This window comes from Lissotriton helveticus, chromosome 7, assembly GCF_964261635.1.
Source record: "Lissotriton helveticus chromosome 7, aLisHel1.1, whole genome shotgun sequence".
Taxonomy (NCBI): domain Eukaryota; kingdom Metazoa; phylum Chordata; class Amphibia; order Caudata; family Salamandridae; genus Lissotriton; species Lissotriton helveticus.
Window position 1 is genome coordinate 1,198,427,379 of NC_136068.1, and position 17,330 is coordinate 1,198,444,708.

Below are 17,330 nucleotides of genomic sequence, written 5' to 3' on the forward strand. Positions count from 1 at the left end.
CTATCATCTCTCTGACGTCCTTGCTAAGGTGTCTACTCTGCTTCAGTTTTCCTCTCCCGTGGGCCCTTACTCCAAGGCCCAATACTACATTGGCCCCTAATGGAAGCAAGGAAAGATAGTAAAACAGTCATCATTCTGGTACAGTCAGGGTCACTGAAATTATACAGTCACAGTGTTGTTTGCATAAATATGCATTTGCCATATTTACTACATAATCACCAAATTTTAAGAAATTGTTTTTTCAAGCTCGGACTAAAAACACAGCGAAATAGGTTGCTGCACAGTAAACGCCCTTTGCAAACCTTGGCTGGTCTGTTGCCTATTACTATATTTGGGTGTCACGCCAGTATTAATGAGGTAAAACGTATGCCAAGACAGTATTAACAATTATAAAAAGCATTGGCATAGCCAATAAGTCTCGCCTTTGGGACCTTATGTGTTTAATTGAGGTGAACGTATTTTTGCTCCCACGCCGGAAGCACAGCTTATTTATGTTCTTTGTACAAAAGATGCCACAATTCAATCCATTTCATAAGTTTATTCGGTTATTCCAGTTTTCATTAATCATTCTTTTCCTCGTCACATGAAAAAACCAATATGTATTTTATCCTGATGCGGTAGATATGCCCATCCGGGCCTTTTTCTAAGGCAGGAAACATACATAACATCTTCGGCAGTGATTATTTCCCAATGCATTTCGGGCTATTTCGTCGCCCTTCTTCAGGGGTTCACTACAAATGTAAACAACGACATTTTTAGACTGTATATTTGTAAAACATTCATTGCATACCACTATATGTTACTCATTTTATAAAGCTGTCTTGAAATTCAATGTATTAATCGCCGTACTCCCTCTAATAACTCACAACGCTAAGCTGTTCAAAATGTTCTTCCCTCCTTCCTTATCATAGTCACACGTTCTGTTAAGAAGCACGGTCTTGTCTCTCCTACTACCTCCGCATATAAACCTTTCAATAACATTCACAACCAACCTCATAACATCCCTCTCGTACCTGTGATGTAGTGCATAAACTTGATTCTCCTTGCTGAAATCGGCTAATAGCTCTCTCTCACCTGCATCCCTTTTAAACTCTTAACGTCATCACCTTCGTAGCTTGGACGGGGGGGGGCGGGAACGGACAGGGGGGGGTGGTCGGGAAGGCTTCCTCCGTTGGAGGGGGGTGCGGGAACACACGGATAGCACTCTCCTGGACTACCTCCGGCGGCGGAATGACGAAAAGCAACCTGGACAAAAACAAAAATAAACCCCGCCCACGGCCGCGATGACGACATCGCAGAGGCGGAGAGCGAAAAAATCTCGGGAACGCCCACGAATCTGGTCCGGCCATGACGGACAGATCTCTGTTCCAATGGCTAGCCTCCATTTATGGAGCTAGCCAATGGAACAGAGGGCGGGACTAAGCCCTACACTGTAGGGACATAAGATTTGTCCTGTGCGGAGCTAGGAGCTCAGACGCCAGGCGAAACCTAAAAAGCATTTGCAATGCAATAGGTCTCGCATTTACGCTACTTTGTGCTATTGGCATTGTAAATGACAATGCCTTTTATTTCTGTTTTTAAAATCAAAACATATATAAAAGGCATGGTCATTTAAAATGCCAATAGCTCAAACTCGTGTAAATATGGGACCTATTGCATTGCAGATGCGTATTCCTTCTTTCTTTACTGGTGCACCCTCCTCTTACCTACGTACCTGTGCATCAGTAGAGTCCCAAAGTGGCTGCAAAGGAGCGACCCTTGCGTCCGGCTCCTGTCAGGCTGTCGTCACCTTAAGTCGATGATGCGTTCTCCAGTGCTTACTTGTCTGTGTCTATGGGGGTCTTACTCTGCACTTCTGAGATTATAGTTCCTGCGACTGAGAGTTTGGTGTGACAGCTAGAGAAAGAGAGCTACAGCCTGCTTTGCTGCTGAGTAACGCTCACCCGAGTGAACCATCTTTCGTTGACTGGATCTTAATTGCATTTATATAGCGCCTTGTAGCTCTGCGGGTTCTTCAGAACGCTTACCACAGAGAACGATTGAGGGAAACGGGGTAGGGGGAGTGGACTTGTGGGTGAGCGCAAACTCCACCCAGCGGTTTTCAAAGCGCTAGTTGGAAAATAATGAAAGATTCTGGATGAGTTTGAAATTGAGACAATGCCGAAAGGGGGAGGAAGAATTGAGAAGGGGGAGAGAGAGAGAGAGACGCACGAAGATGCAGGAAGTTAGAACTCGGGATGAGACGAGAACAGGGATGGACGTGAGAATGAAAACGGGGGGAGGGGCAGTAATGGTCGAGGGAAGGAGAAGGAGGGTGGGGGAAGGGGGTTTTAGGGGGTAGAGGGTCACACAGAGGAGTAAACGTCAAAGGGCAGGAATGCGCTATAGAAACGCTACTTACAATACACTGCAAGACATAGACATCCGAAGAGAAGAGAGCCTGGAGAGAGCGAGAGACTGCAGGAGGCCAGGTTTGGGGGGGGAGCGCAGAGATGCAGGAGGGTATAAAGGAGATTTGTGGGGAGAGAGGTGGTGGGAGAAGGACACCCTGGCACAGTAACGGGGAGTGGGCAGCGATGAGACAATAGGAAATGCAGGATGCGAGAGATGCAGGGAGAGGTGAGAACAGGAGGGAGTGAGGTACAGGATACGGACAGAGGTGCAGGAGAGGGCAAGAGTTGCTGGAGAAGATAAGGACATTAGAGGAACATAGAGGCAGGAGGAGGAGAGAGATGCAGGAGAAGGACAGAGGTGCAGGAAAGGACAGTGTTTATACCTACCACGAGGGGGGAAAAAACACAAGCAAAAGGTAATGGGGCCTTTGGGATGGGCTTGCATTCAGGCTGCAGACTGAAAAAGGTTAGTTGAAGTAGAAAATAAAAATGTGCATATGTGCTAATATTACTAACATTTGCTTGGAAAAATTGCCAAACTAAAATAGGAAAATCCAGGTAAATCTGTGACGCCTGGTGTAGACTCCATTTTCAAAGACTTAGCCTGAGGCAGTGTTTATAGCTACTACGAGGGAAAACAAAAAAAACAGAAAGCAAGCACCATCTGTTTCCAATTAACGCCAACGGGATAATTGGAAACAGATGGCATTAACGCGCACTCCCGAGTACCCTAGGCCATGGAACAAACAAGGCGGGACAATCACCCGCCTTGGATCAATTGCCATTTATGATTTTTAAAAAGACGTATGCACAGGCCAATTGCGGGCTAATAAAAAAGAAAAGCACTTGCACAAGCGTGTGTTCAGAGCTCAAAAGCCCTTACTAAATGCCTCGTAGAGCAGCCCATGCGCTGGCTCAGGCGAGACCTAAAAAGGGCAAAATAATTATGAAATACTGTCACAAATTGTGCCTCATTATGCTGCATAATTTCCCGTTTCTTGCCGCAGATGGCTTTGCCAAGTGATTTGGTTGTCTGTCCCACATAATTCCAGTGACCCTGGGTTTAGTTGGCCCTTCATACAGCTCAACCCTGTTACTTATTAAATACTTAACATAAAGGCTGCTTGGGAACTAGTATACATCTTATTTATTTATTTTACGGAGGTTTATATAGCGCAAACCTGGCCCGAATCGGGTATCAGAGCGCTTTACATAGCACCAGTTGCGTTACATGAGGACACATTCATGTTCTTTTTTTGTTTTTGTTAGGCACGGGGAGATTAAGTGATTTGCCCAGAATCACAGGATGTTCAGAGTCGTTGCCTAGACTCGAACCCAGTTCCCCAGATTCGTCGACGACCGCCCTAGGCGTTAGGCCAACTCCTCTTCAACTGTTGGAGTCACTTGGAGCTCCACAATGACAAAGATGTATTCTTCTTGAAAGGTAATATAAAGCGTTACCAGTTCTGGAGTGATCTTTTAATGGGCACTTATAAAATACTTCTAGGTATAGTGTGATTACTAAAATATAAAGATATAAATGATTTACATATGTACAGGGCTTTTTGCCAAAGGCTGGGACCTCGCAGCACTATAAATGCTCAAGTCATTATTCCTCACTACACCAACCAGGATTCAGTTCTGTGACACTGGTCCTGCACAGACATCTCTAGTGAATGCATTAGCTTACCGTGGTTTCTGAATGTAAAAGAGTTAATTTTCACAGATTAGTTTAACTTGCTTTGAATTTACTTTTTAGGTGTGTGTGTTCTTTTTTTTGATTGATTTATTTTTTTAGTTCTGAATATTTAGTTCTTTTTTAGCTATATCTTTGACTCCCAACTCACTAACTGTGCCCCAGGGCACTCAGAATTACAGTCGCACATTTTTAAGCACTTCAACATCTGCAAACAAGCATTTACAATGCAACGGTTTCGCCTTTGGAAAAGTTAGAGCTATTGGCATTGTAAATGACAAAATTTGTATTTGTGTTGGTTTTGAAAACAGATAAATAAATGGCATTGTATTTACATTGCCAATAGCTTAATCTCTCGCAAATGTGAGACCTATTGTACCCTACGGACGAGCTCAGCAGACAGCAATTACTACCACACACACACACACACCCAGAGCCACTCACACACCCAGAGCCAGCCACACACACACACCCAGAGCCACACACACACACACACCCAGAGCCACACACACACACACACACACCCAGAGCCACACACACACACCCAGAGCCACACACACACACACCCAGAGCCACACACACACACACCCAGAGCCACACACACACACACCCAGAGCCACACACACACACACCCAGAGCCACACACACACACACAGAGCCACACACACACACACACCCAGAGCCACACACACACCCAGAACCACACACACACACACCCAGAGCCACACACACACCCAGAGCCACACACACACCCAGAGCCACACACACACCCACCCAGAGCCACACACACACCCACACCCATAGCCACACACACACACACACACACACACAAACACACCCAGAGTCACACACACACCCAGAGCCACACCCACCCACCCAGAGCCACACCCACCCACCCAGAGCCACACACACCCACCCAGAGCCACTCACACCCACCCAGAGCCACAGCTATTCGTTTTAGACAACTGTCCAGTGTGCTCATTTTCGGCAACTCTGTACTCCTGAGAGGTTCCACAAGACATAGATGGTTAATGATAATAGAATATCCATGTGATGTTTTCAGTAATGGGTGCCATGTTGTAGCGTGCTTGCCAGTGCCCCAAATGCAAGCATGAACCAAGTGCCCCATGCACCTGAGCTAGTGTTAAAGGACAGGCCTCCTCGGGGTGAAGGGACCCCAGTGCCACTGTACCTGCTGCACAAAAGTGAACTATGTTTCTGAACGGGGGTGGTTATTCATATCCAACTTAACAGAACTCATTTTGTTGTCCTGTGTGGACTGAGACTGTGTAGACTCCCTGCTGAGCATCGAGCCTGTGACCTCTTTGTTAAACATTCACTGAGTTCCTTCCACACTTTGCCGCCTGAGACCCACAATAATATTGTGCGTTCGGGGCCGTATGGCTTGAGCGTCAAGCAAGACATTGGCATTTAGTTCTCCGGCCGCCATTTTCTGAGGTGGATCCTTGAATTCCGGTTTGGGAGAACGCCTTTCTTGCAGTCCCTAGCGCTCGCCGAACGTAGGCACTGCCTGGGGAGCGGAGGTAAAACCCATCAACAGCCAGAAAATTGTAAAGCTTCACAGCAGGGAAAGAATGACTGCGGAGGAGGGGGATTCTTAAATGCAATGGTTGCGTGGGAGTAACAGGTAAACTTGTACTAATAATGCATACTTTTCAGAAAGCGTGGGAAACGGAATCTACACTTGGGCCAAGAATGAAAGAAAATGTTAAACTAGTCAGATTTGTGTTTCTGGTGTTAGCTGTGACTGCGCTGTAATCTGGAGGTCTGTGGTTGGTGTAAAAAATACATGACACCACACAGACTCTCACTAGCAGGCCAAAGTCACCAGTTAAACGACCCCCGTACCTGCTTCAACTCCGGTCAGCGTGAGGTCTTCATCCGAGTTCCAACTCGCTTCCAGGCCGTCCGTGCATGTCGAGTATCCGGCCCTCCCAGCGAGACCTTGCAGGACCACTAAAATCGCGCAGCCCACCCCTTCCAAAGACACTTTGAAAATGAACAAAACATGACGGCCCAAAAAAAAAAAAACATCCGCCCACCGCCGCAAAGAGGTTCACAGAGGGGCGGAGAGGGAAAAAATCGCCGGAACGCCCACGAATCGCCTCGGACAATGACGGACGCCTCTCTCTTCCAATGGCTAGCCTCCATTTATGGAGCTAGCCAATGGAAAAGAGAGGCGGCACAAAGCCACATACTGTTCTCAAAAGATTTCGCCTGCACGAACGCTGCTGCGCAGCGGATCGCCAGGCGAAACCTAATAACTGTAGACGGCCTTGAAACGCGCTTCCTGTCCATCTTCATTTGCATGTCCTTGCAGACGCATTTGGCCCCCCTGGGAATGCAATCACGTAATGCAGTCACGGACCCCCAGGAGGCTTGCGCCACAGATTGAAGACCTCTGGTCTACTGCCACACAGATGTTACAATGAGATTTTTCAGAGAAAAAACTCAGTCACAAGACCACAGCAATGTGACTTTACCTCACTGCACAATTCTAACCCATTTCATCCTTGTTTTCCTTATATACCTTTGTAAAACATATACATTCAGAAAACACAGAATGCCATGAACCTTGTATGCAGATGTACTGGTGGGTACTATTTTTTTTAATTTTTTTTTTTAAAAGACCTTTATTGTCCAACACACATTTTACACAGCATCATAGCTTACAACCCATCCGGGCCAGCAGCAGATATAGGATCTAGTGAATCATAAGGTAAGTGAACACAGCTTTAGGGCCGGCAACCCGGGGGTCCGGCAGCGTATGACAATATTCCACTTTACATCATAACTTGCATATGTTCAGCGTCTAGTGATTGTATGGTCTATAGGTTTTCTTTTTCCGTATAGGTTCAGTGGATTAAGGTGGATGTGCCGAATCTACCCTCATCAGCGCTGGCGATGGCAGCTGTGTCCATCCTGTCTAATGTGCAGCCCTAGTGAGTGTCTTCGTGCAGAGTTACAGGTGGATGGTCTGGCCGTCTTATGAAGGAGTGTTGAGGGCGTTCAGCGACCGTGCGTGTTTGGGGCGTGTAACTCCCTCGTGTATCCAGTCTGTGGGAAAGATGTGTTCCACACCTCAGCCTCCGGGCGAGGTGCCCAGGTATTTGTCGTCACTTCCTAGGGTGTCTCATGGTGTGATAGCAGGTAGAGCATGAAGCTGTACATGGATGGAAAAGGTCTAAGGGAAAATTGAAACCAAACCATCTACTTACTACAAAACAGGGGCATGGGTTGTACAGGAGGAAGGTAGGGTAAGGTATGCGTAGAGTTTGCCTTAGCGTCGAGGAAGTGGAGGTCAGAGTCAACGTGACAGTTGCGCCTCGCGGGATAGGTAGGTGGGGGGGGCGGGACTCAGCAGGATGCAAGCTGTCTGTGTAGCCGAGTCCCCAGGGGGGCGGGGGCGGGTCTGTGAGCAACCGGTGTGTGTGGCATTCCGGTGGGCGGCTTCGTCTCTCGTCGTAGCATCATATGTGACGGTGTGACTCCGGGTGTGGGGCAAGCGATCGCTGGTGCGTGGCAGGAGAGCGCAAGTCAGATAGAGTGTCAGGTTTGGCGGCGACAGGAAGGTAGAGGATGCAGCAAGTGTGTTTATCAATGTGTCGCAGCGGGGAGTAGGGGTGTCAGTACATGTTCCGTCATGTGATTCCCTGCTCTGTGCATTTCTGCAGGAAGGAGTGTAGTATGTCCTCCCATTGTTGTGCTATAGGGAATTTTCTGAGTCTTGCCGTCTCTTCCCGTTGCAGGACAGAGCTCTCAGCCCGCGCCCAGTTTGTCAGCGACAGACACCAGTGTCGGAGCTGTGGGGATGTGGAAGCTTTCCATTTCTTGGTGAGCAGTCGTTTGGCCGTGATGAGTCCAAGGTCCCAGTATCTAGTCTGGACCCTATTAAGGTGTGTGCGCTTGAACAAACCCAATATGCACGCCTCCCACGTGTTCGGAATGTGTTCCCCAGTGCAATGCCGTAGCATCTTGGTCACTCCTTCCCAGTATTGCTGGAGGGCAGGACAGAGCCAGAGCATGTGAAGGAGATCTGCGCCTATGTGAGAGCATCGGCCGCAGGCCGTGTCTGTTACTGAAAAGTATTTATTAATTTTTGCGGGGGTGAGATATGCGCGGTGCAGTATGTAAAATTTTATGATTTTTAAAACGAGGGTTGCGAGGGACGTTCACTGGACCAGCCAGGATCATGGCCCACTCTTTGTCCGTCCAGTCCCGTCCTCTGTCTGTCGCCCATTTCTCCCTCAGGCATCCAGTCGCCTGGTGCGTATGTAGTAGAAGCGCTTGGGTGAGCCAATGAATAATATGAGTGCCGTTGCTCATGACATGTATGTACTGTATGAAATGGTGCACGGGTGGTTCACTAGATATGTCTCCCCAAGCGGTGGTTAACGCATATACGAGGGATGCATGCGTCAGGAACTGTCCAGCCGGGAGGGATGTGTCCTCCACGAGGGTAGCAAAGGGTAGTAGGGCGCCATCAGAGTAAAGGTCACCCATTGTTTCCACTTCTGCGGTGGTCCAGCCCTCCAACCGGACAGCGGATAGGGTCCCAGCCGTCGTCGGGATGCCCAACAGTGGCAACATCGGTGCATATGGTGTCGTAGCTATGTGTTATGTATAAGCAACGGAGGAAGCACCTGCGCGCCACTGCGAGCAGCAGTTGCGGCGGTCTCGGAGCCCGAGTCAGCGGGTGGAATAGTCTCTGAATTTGGAACAGGGACCAAGTGGTGGTATCTGTAGCGGTGTCATTCAGGTTCTTGCCTCCTAGCCAGCCCGACACCCATTGCATTTGTGCAGCTAGGTAGTATAATTCCATGTTCGGGACTGCTAGACCGCCCTCCGCAGTGGGCATGTACATTTTCGTCAGTGCGACGCGGGGTCGGCCTTTATTCCAAATCAGAGTACGTAGCAGGGTTTCAAGGTCTCGGAATACCCGGGTAGGTACATATGTTGGTATGTTTGCAAAGTAGTATAACAGTCGCGGTAGCACTATCATTTTGGCTAAGGCTATGCGACTGGGGACATTGAGCGGCAGTGTGTTCCAGAACCCCACTTGCGCTCTGGTAGAGGCGATTGCCCTCATCAGGTTGCCTTCCAAGACGTCCATCGGGTCTCGGTAAATGTGTATCCCAAGATACTTGAATACACTGGGATACCACCGCAACCTTTCACCTCCGATGTCTATATCACATTCAGGGACATCCGGGCTAAAGGAGTATGCCCCGGATTTGGCCCAGTTCACTTTTAGGCCCGACATTTCCTCAAAGGTACCGAAGATTGTTGTAAGGGAGTCTGGGACATTGTTGAGGTCCTTAACGTATAAAAGAAGGTCGTCGGCATATAAGGACACCACATGTAGTCCGTCTGCCAGCGGTATTCCCCAGTCAGTTCCCCGAGACCGGAGTATCGCGGCCAGGGGTTCCACTGCTAGGGAGAACAGCAGGGGCGAAAGTGGGCAGCCCTGTCTCGTGCCTCTCCGTACTCGAATGGGGTCTGAGAGTAGTGTCCCAGTTCGGACTCGGACCGTGGGCCTACTGTATAAAAGGCCGACCATCATCAGATAGTCCTCACCTAAATCAAATTTCTCCAACACTGCTCGCAGGTAGGGCCATTCCACCGAGTCAAAAGCTTTCTCCAGGTCCAGCACAAGGCATCCCGCTCGTGGCCATTGAGCCGTAGCATATTCCTGCAAACGAAATAATCGTCGGATATTATGGGAGGTGTGTCTTGTCGGTACAAACCCGTTCTGGTCGTGGTGTACCAGCGTAGGAACGAAAGGGGCCAGTCTGCGGGCTAGAGCTGAGGCAAGAATTTTGTAATCGGTGTTCAAAAGCGCGAGAGGGGCGGTAAGAGCCCATCTGCGTGCCATCTCTGCCAGGTTTTAATAAGGAGACAAGCGTCGCCTCATTAAGGGTCGGGGGTAGGGCGAGGTCATCAGTAGCCGCGGAGTACATCTTCACCAGATGTGGGATCAGGATGTCCGAGGCAGCCTTGTAGAATTCGGCCGGTAAGCCATCCGGACCCGGGGTCTTACCATTCGAGAGGTTAAAGCTGGCGTGACGGAGTTCCTCGGGGTCCAGCAGTGCTCCGAGGTCATCACGTTGTGTCGCCGTCAGGGCAGGCAACTGTATGTCAGAGAGGTATTCCATAATGGTAGGTAGCGGAGCCTGAAGGCGTGAGAGGTACAGGCCACCGTAATGTTCCGTGAAGGCCTCATGTATTTGGCGCTGAGAGTACAGTAGCCTGCCATCTCCAGCCTGTATGGCCGATATTGGGGCCGAACGGTCCTCTCGCGCAATCAGCCAGGTTAGCAATTTACCCGGTCTATCACCTTGTCTGTGGGTCCGAGCCGAGTGTGCCGCAAAGTTTACATTTTTCAGACGGTCTAGCAGGCGGTCATGTTCCGCCCTAGCAGCAGCCAGTCGGGCGTCCGCGCTCCCCCCCGCAGGGCATTCAAGGTCTAATAGTTCCGATTCCAGTCTCGTCAGGTCTCGTTCAATTTGGTGTCTCATATGCCCTTGTGTTCCCAGGCAGTGACCCCGTGTCACCACTTTGAAGGCATCCCATTCGGTTTGGGGAGAGGACGCTGTGCCAGCATTTAGTTCAAAGTATTGGGCCGACTGTGTGAGCAAGGATTCTCGGAATGCCGCATCAAGCAAGAGGTCCGGCTGGAGGCGCCAGGTGGGGATTGGAGGATGCGGGGCATCCCATGCAATGGTGAGTGTGTGAGGGTTGTGATCCGAGTGTGTGCGGCCCATGTATTGAGAGTCAAGGATTAGTGGAAGGAGATCAGGGGAGACCATGTACCTGTCCAGGCGGACGTGTAGTGCATGCGCGCCAGACCAATAGGAGTATGTGCGTGTCGTGGGGTTGCGGGTCCTCCATGCATCTTGTAGGCGCCATTGCTGGGCCCAGTTGAGGAGAGCTTTCGTTGTGACGTGCGTTTGGGCGTTAGGTGGGGGGGCAGTCGACCTGTCTAGGTGTACGTCCAGGATACAATTATAGTCCCCTCCAAGGATCCACGGAAGTCCATGCCAGGGCGCCAGTGTCGTGGAGAGGCAGTCCAGGAAGTCCCCCTGTTCAGTGTTAGGAGAGTATATGGAGGCAAGCACCACCGGGTGTCCGTCAAGTCTGCCCCTCACTATAACGTACCGGCCTCCCGCATCTATCTGTGTATCCATTTCTGCCCAAGGTGTCCCCGGTCTTATCCATATGAGTGCCCCACGGGCATAAGAGGAGTATACAGTGGCATAAATTCGACCGCGCCATCTCCTACGCAGCGCGTGAACCTCAGCTTTGTTAAGATGTGTTTCCTGCAATAAAACTATTTGGAATTTATGGCGTCGTAAATATGAATATATTTGGTAACGTCTCGATGGTGTGTGCATTCCTCTCACATTCCATGTGCAGATCTTAATCTCAGCCATATTCGCTAACGTGGTATGAGGCAATTGTCTCTCTATTCTCCCACTCTCCTGGTATCCGTCTCCACAAGGCACCTCGCCATTCCCCCCCACTACCCACAGACACAGACTCCAACATTTCTATTAAAAGCATAGGCAGTACTCTGATGTGAGGAAGAATGAATGTAACTGGGTATACAAATAGTGCTAAACGACAGCAAATACCAAAAGGTCGGCAACGGAACATGTTACCGTCCAAACACGCCAGTAGGGCGAAATATTAACGTTCAAGTCCAGGGGGCAGCTCGAGTTAGGTAGCAATAAGGCAGTTCTTTAAAGTCTAAGCAAGTGAAACCAAATTGTCTGTTGCCCCTTCCCGGACCACAAATGATTCCATTATATAGTCAATGGCGGTATCCAAATGGACCATGTCCCCACCGGTGGTGTAATCCCCGGGTGACTGTGTGTGCATCAGCGAAAGAGGCAAATAATATTGCTTGATTATTCGGGGTATGTGATCAGCCGTGTGTCAGGGGTGGGCAAGACAACAAACCCGCCTCCCCCGTCCCCCCCCAACGACCATACCTCTGATTGGATGTTTACTGTGCAAGTGCTTCTCCGTCCGCTCCCAGGGCAGCGAGGGGCTTTCCCAGGTGTAGCCGTATCCGCTGCATCTCAGTGGCCAGACGTCCACGAGTCCCACCCCTGCTGCCCCGGTTCCAATCGTCGGTTGCGTGTGTCACGCTTCAGTGGGGCATATCAGCTGTTTGTGGCGTGACATCCGGGAGTTCCACTGATAGTTGAGAGTCGGAGATCCCGTAGATCGCTTCATCATCACTTGGAGCCATCCGCGGGCTCGTCGCTTGTGCAGTGTCTGAGGTCGGTGAGGCACTCAGCTGGGAGGCCCTGCGGAGAGCGTCCCGTTGTTCCTGGAGTATCTGGTCCAGAGGCGGGGAGTGGTGGGTCGTATCATCCGGGCGGTCGTTCGCGTGGCCTCTGTTCCTGCGTCTACGTCGTGGTCCTCGCCCTCGGGGTCGCGTCTCAGGATGTTGTGCATTCCTCGGCGCCGTGTCCGTTCCGCTGTTGAGCCAGTCGCTCACCTCCACAGGGTTGTTAAAGAAGTAAGTCTTATCTCGCGCCACCACTCTCAGCCTCGCAGGGAAGAGTAAGGAGTACTTGAGGCCAGCTTCCCGCAATCGACGCTTCACCTCCAGGAAGTCATGGCGTTGGCGCTGTACCTGTATGGTGTAGTCTGGGAAGAACATCACCACGGTATTGTCGATCCGGACCTCCCCAAGCCGTCTAGTTTCCCTTAAGATTGTGTCTCTATCTCGGTAGTTCAGGACCTTGAAGAGTAGTGGTCTCGGGTTGGAGCCGGTAGTGTGAGGTCTCGTGGGCACTCGATGCGCTCGTTCCACCACAAACTGCGGCGAGAGCGTGTCCTCAGGTAATAGCTCACGTATCCAGTCTTCTACTCGTTGAGCCGGTCTGGTTCCTTCCCATTTTTCCGGGACTCCGACGAGTCTGATGTTGTTGCGTCTCGCCCTCCCTTCCGCATCCTCGGCTCTGTCCTCTAGGAACTCTACCCTATTCAGGAGATCTTGTACATGTTTGTCCATTTGAGTGACTTTGGGGCCAAGTTCAGTCACCGTGCCTTCCAATGTCTTGGTGCGATCAGCCAGTTTCTTGTGGTCGTCCCGCAGGTGAGTAAGGTCTATGGCAACACAGTCAATCTTAGTTTCCAGGGACGTCCTGGTCTGGTGGAGGGATTGTTCCAGACGTTCCATGGCCGCGAGCATGGTATCCAATCGCGATGTAACTTGGTCAGCCGCCATCTTGCGTAATGACTTATCCGATTTACCCTTTGGCGGGGCTCCTCCGGTGCCAGTGCGGGTTCTCACTCCTCCGGACATATGCGAGGTGGTTCCACCGGTAGTAAATCCAGGGGGCGGGGTAATCGCCGTCTCCAGGCCCGGCAGTGTCTCCAGAGCACAATGGGTGGGGGCCCCTGGCACCCGTGTCCGTGGGGCAACGCAGCCTGTCTCCTATGCGTTTTCCACGTGAGGGGCGGGTTAGCGCGGCGGATCTTCGCGGCCGGTTGTCAACCCCAGACTCAGGTTTTGCGTGCCTCTCGTTGGCAGTCTGGCCTCCAGGTGAGTCCGAACCCACAGTTGTTGGGGCCCAGGTCTCGTCTTGGCCAGCGGGAAGGGTCCGACTGTGACTTGTGGTGGCTGGGAAGGCCGGGAACACCAAGCGTGGTCAACGCTCACCGGCAGTTGTCTTGTATATTGATGTCGCGACTTGGCGGTCTCCCTATAGATAATCAACGCAGCATCCAAGTGGAGTACACAGCGTCCTCTTCTGGTGGTTTCCCGCTGCTTAAAAGGCTGGGCCGCGCCTCAAAGCGACACATTCAGATGGTTCTGTGTCTCTCAGTTCCGCTCGCTGCGCCAGAATGGAGGGGAGGATGCAGTGAGCTCCGATCCAGCGATGTCCCCTCTTCCCCACACAGGGCGTCTCGCGAGGAGATGCCTGGCACAGCAGGGCTCGGGCACCGTCTATGTTCGTGTGCATCTGGCGTGGGCCGGTCGTCGCGGGGTTCAGATCCTTCACATGGCTTTGGGTTCCTCCATGGAGGGAGCGCCCAGTGCAGGGCCTCCGGTTTCCCCGCTGTATCACCTCACGTCTCCAGGCCTCATTAGCTGGCGTTATTTCAGCAGGGGGGGGGGGAGGAGGGCATATGAGGCAATCCGTCTGGGGGCCTCCGGGGGTCCGGGGTCAGGCGTTGGCGAGGCTCGTCCTGTGTAGGACGTCAATAGGGTGAGTTTCCTGGGGTTTTCTCACCCGCGCCCGTGTTTTCCCGTGAGGGCTGCAGCCTCGCCTCCACCAGCGCTCAGGCAGCCGGCCCGGCATCCACACCTCGAGCCCGGCCGTTGTCCGCCTCCTCCTAGCGGCTTGCTAGGTGTCGTTGGGCCAGATCTCTCCCAGGGCGGCAATCAGCAGACTCGGCCGGCCGTCGGGTCCAGAGCCTGGTGCACAGCCTTCGTTTCAGTTTCCGAGTCAGGGCCCAGGTGGCAGGTCCTCGTCTCCAGCCCCCGCGGTCTTCTCCGCAGACTGGGCGGTCACAGGCACCCCTCGGCTAAGGCTCCGCGCGGGGCATACAGAGGCATCTCGGCGTCTACCTTTCCGGCCTGCGTTGCCGTCGATTCCGGGCGCCCAGCACTGGCGAGTTTCCTTCTTGTCCCGTCCCGCATCTGTGGACTCCTCCGCTCCAGGGGAGGGGTGAGGGGGGTGCTGGGCAAAGATCGTCCTGTGGGGGGGTCCCGGGACCCGCGCTGCAAGGTGCGTAGGCAGGGCGAATCGGGGTGGTAGGCCGCGCAGTGAGGCCCAGTTGCGCGGCCCAAGCCACGGGCTCGCGTGAGTCCCCTCGCCGGCCGCGAGGCAGCAGGCCCCGCCAGGGAGCCCTGGGAAAGTCCGGTGCCTGTGCGGCGGTCCCCAGAGGCAAAAGTCGGCTATAATGTCGGGGAGGGCTGGTAAATGGCTCGCCTGCAGTTTCAGGTCATTCCGGTGCGAAATGTCGGATAACTGGTCCGGGGAAGGGGAAGCTCAGCACGGAGCTCTACCCTTGTGCTGCTTCTCTCATTGCGTGCCTAGCCACGCCCCCTACTGGTGGGTACTATGTAATTTATTTCCGTTATTGAGGAAGGCAAGCGGCATTGACCATTTTTTTTTTTTCCTTTTTGTGAGTTCACTAGCACTGTACATATCTAGTAGGTATATATGTACTACACATATATAAAATCAGAACATTTAAATAAACATACAGAGGGTAAAAAAGGTAGAGGCTGTCCGACATCCCTCCTTTAAAGTAGAGCACCCCCATTTTAAAGAAAAGTGTGCCTAGAGCCCTAGACAAATGCTGGGGTCACCCAAGTGCTTCATTACTGAAGCCCTGACTCTGTACAGTTATTACTGGGTAATAGTGTCAGCACTATATTTAGGTAGAAGTGTTTGACCTAATAGCAAGCAAGCATTGGTAAAGCCAACATGTCTGGAATTGGCTATAACCCTTTTGGCTTTCTTAATGCTAGTTTCATTTTGTCATGGCTTTATTGTTGGGGAATGAGAATTTGCCTAGCCTTAGTGCTGGTAAGTTCCAATTCTATTAAGGACTCGGAGGCGAGGATTATGCCTTACTTTCTTCACTTTATTTTCACAGCAGCAAGGAAAAACATCAAAAAAACTACTTTTCCCCTGAACACTTGGGAAACAGGAGAAAAATAAACACAAGTCCTTTCTTAGTCTCTGTGCCACAGCAGCTCCCATCATGCTCCTCTGCTGCTTCCTCTTCCTTCGCGCGAAGCCCATGTTCTGGCATTTTCACATTCCCTGAAAGAGATCGCATCATCAGACTCTGACCCTCTCCTCATGTCATCAAAGGTACATAGACATCACTTGCAGAGCATCCATAGTCAGAAAAGTATAACAATACCATGAATAGCTTACTTACATTCCATACGGGGAGGGTCCACTTCTCGGAAGTCATTGGGAGGGATAATCCTCGCTTCCGAGTCCTTAATAGAATTGGAACTTACCAGCACTAAGGCTAGGCAAATTCTCATTCTATGGCAGGACCGGAGGCTTCGGATTATGCCAGTTCAAAGCTTGTCGACGACCAACCGTGCCACATCCAAGACTGGCTTAAAGTAGAACTTTTTAAACGTGGAGTCTGAGGACCAATCGGACGCTCTCATCAGATCCTCCAGCCGGGCCCCGAGGGCAAAAGCTTTGGAGGCCATCGCCCCTCTTGCGGAGTGAGCTCCGAATTGCCTAGTATCTATCCCCGCCTCCTGCATCACCCAACGCACCCATCTGGCGATCGTCGGGGAAGAAACAGCCTTGTACGGTTTGCGTAGGGCAATGAGAAGTTGTCTTTCGCCCGGAGGGCGAGTATCATCTGTCATGTCTTCATAAGCACGGAGGCACTGCACCACACACAGTTTAGGGGAGTCAGGAAAAGCTGGGTATGAGATGACCCGTGTGAGGGTCTTGGTTCGCCTGTGCACAGTAAAAGACACCCCGTCCGGTGAAAACACTCTGGCTGTAATATCAAGAGCTCGCACATCCGAGACCCTCCTGCAAGATACCAGGCACAACAACATCGCCAACTTAGCTGAAAGCTCTTTGCGTGAAAGAAACCTATTCGGTTGCCAAGAAAGGAACAAATTTAGGACCCTGTTAACGTCCCACAGGACGGAGTAGCGCGGTTCGGGTGGCAGTGAGAGGCGGATCCCTCTCAACAACCTGCACACTAAAGGGTGCTCCCCAACCGGGGAACCTTGCACCAAGTCATGTCCGCCTGAGATCGCGGAACGAAAGGTATTGATGGACCGATAAGCCAGGCCTTCTTCCGCTAGACCGGCAAGGAAGTTAAGGACCTGTACTACATCCGCCCCCACGTACTACATCGCACACACCAGCGACGCCATCTAAGCCAAGCTGATCGGTATCTCTTGGACGTGCTATCCGCCCAGGCCCTGGAGAGTAAGTCTTCTGCTTTTCCCGAAAGGCCAGGGAGCGTCCAGCGACGCCGGAGATCCTCCACGCCATCAGCTGCAACGACCCCTCCTGAATCAGCCGGTGGGGAATCCCTTCCGGACTGAGCAGAATGTGAGTAGAGAGGGGGAGTAGGATTGGAAAATCCCAAGAAAGTTCCAGAAGAACCGGAAACCAAACTTGAGACCTCCACCATGGTGTGATCAACACCACTTCCGCCAACTGACGACGCAGAAGCGCCGACACCCGCGTTAT

The 17,330-nt window shown here is 51.6% G+C and overlaps 1 protein-coding gene across 3 annotated transcripts in view; it reads left to right on the top strand.

The window, feature by feature from the left end:
* The window catches only part of LOC144770112 (zinc finger MYM-type protein 1-like), a 99,066-nt gene that overhangs the window by 34,955 nt on the left and 46,781 nt on the right, over positions 1-17,330 (top strand). Inside the window, exon 2 of one of the 3 annotated variants that reach the window (XM_078654382.1) lies at positions 3,663-3,837. The exons of the other annotated variants lie outside the window; for them this stretch is intronic. The gene's annotated coding sequence lies outside the window, so the exon portion shown is untranslated. The remainder of the gene's footprint in view (positions 1-3,662; positions 3,838-17,330) is intronic. 3 annotated transcript variants of the gene reach the window in all.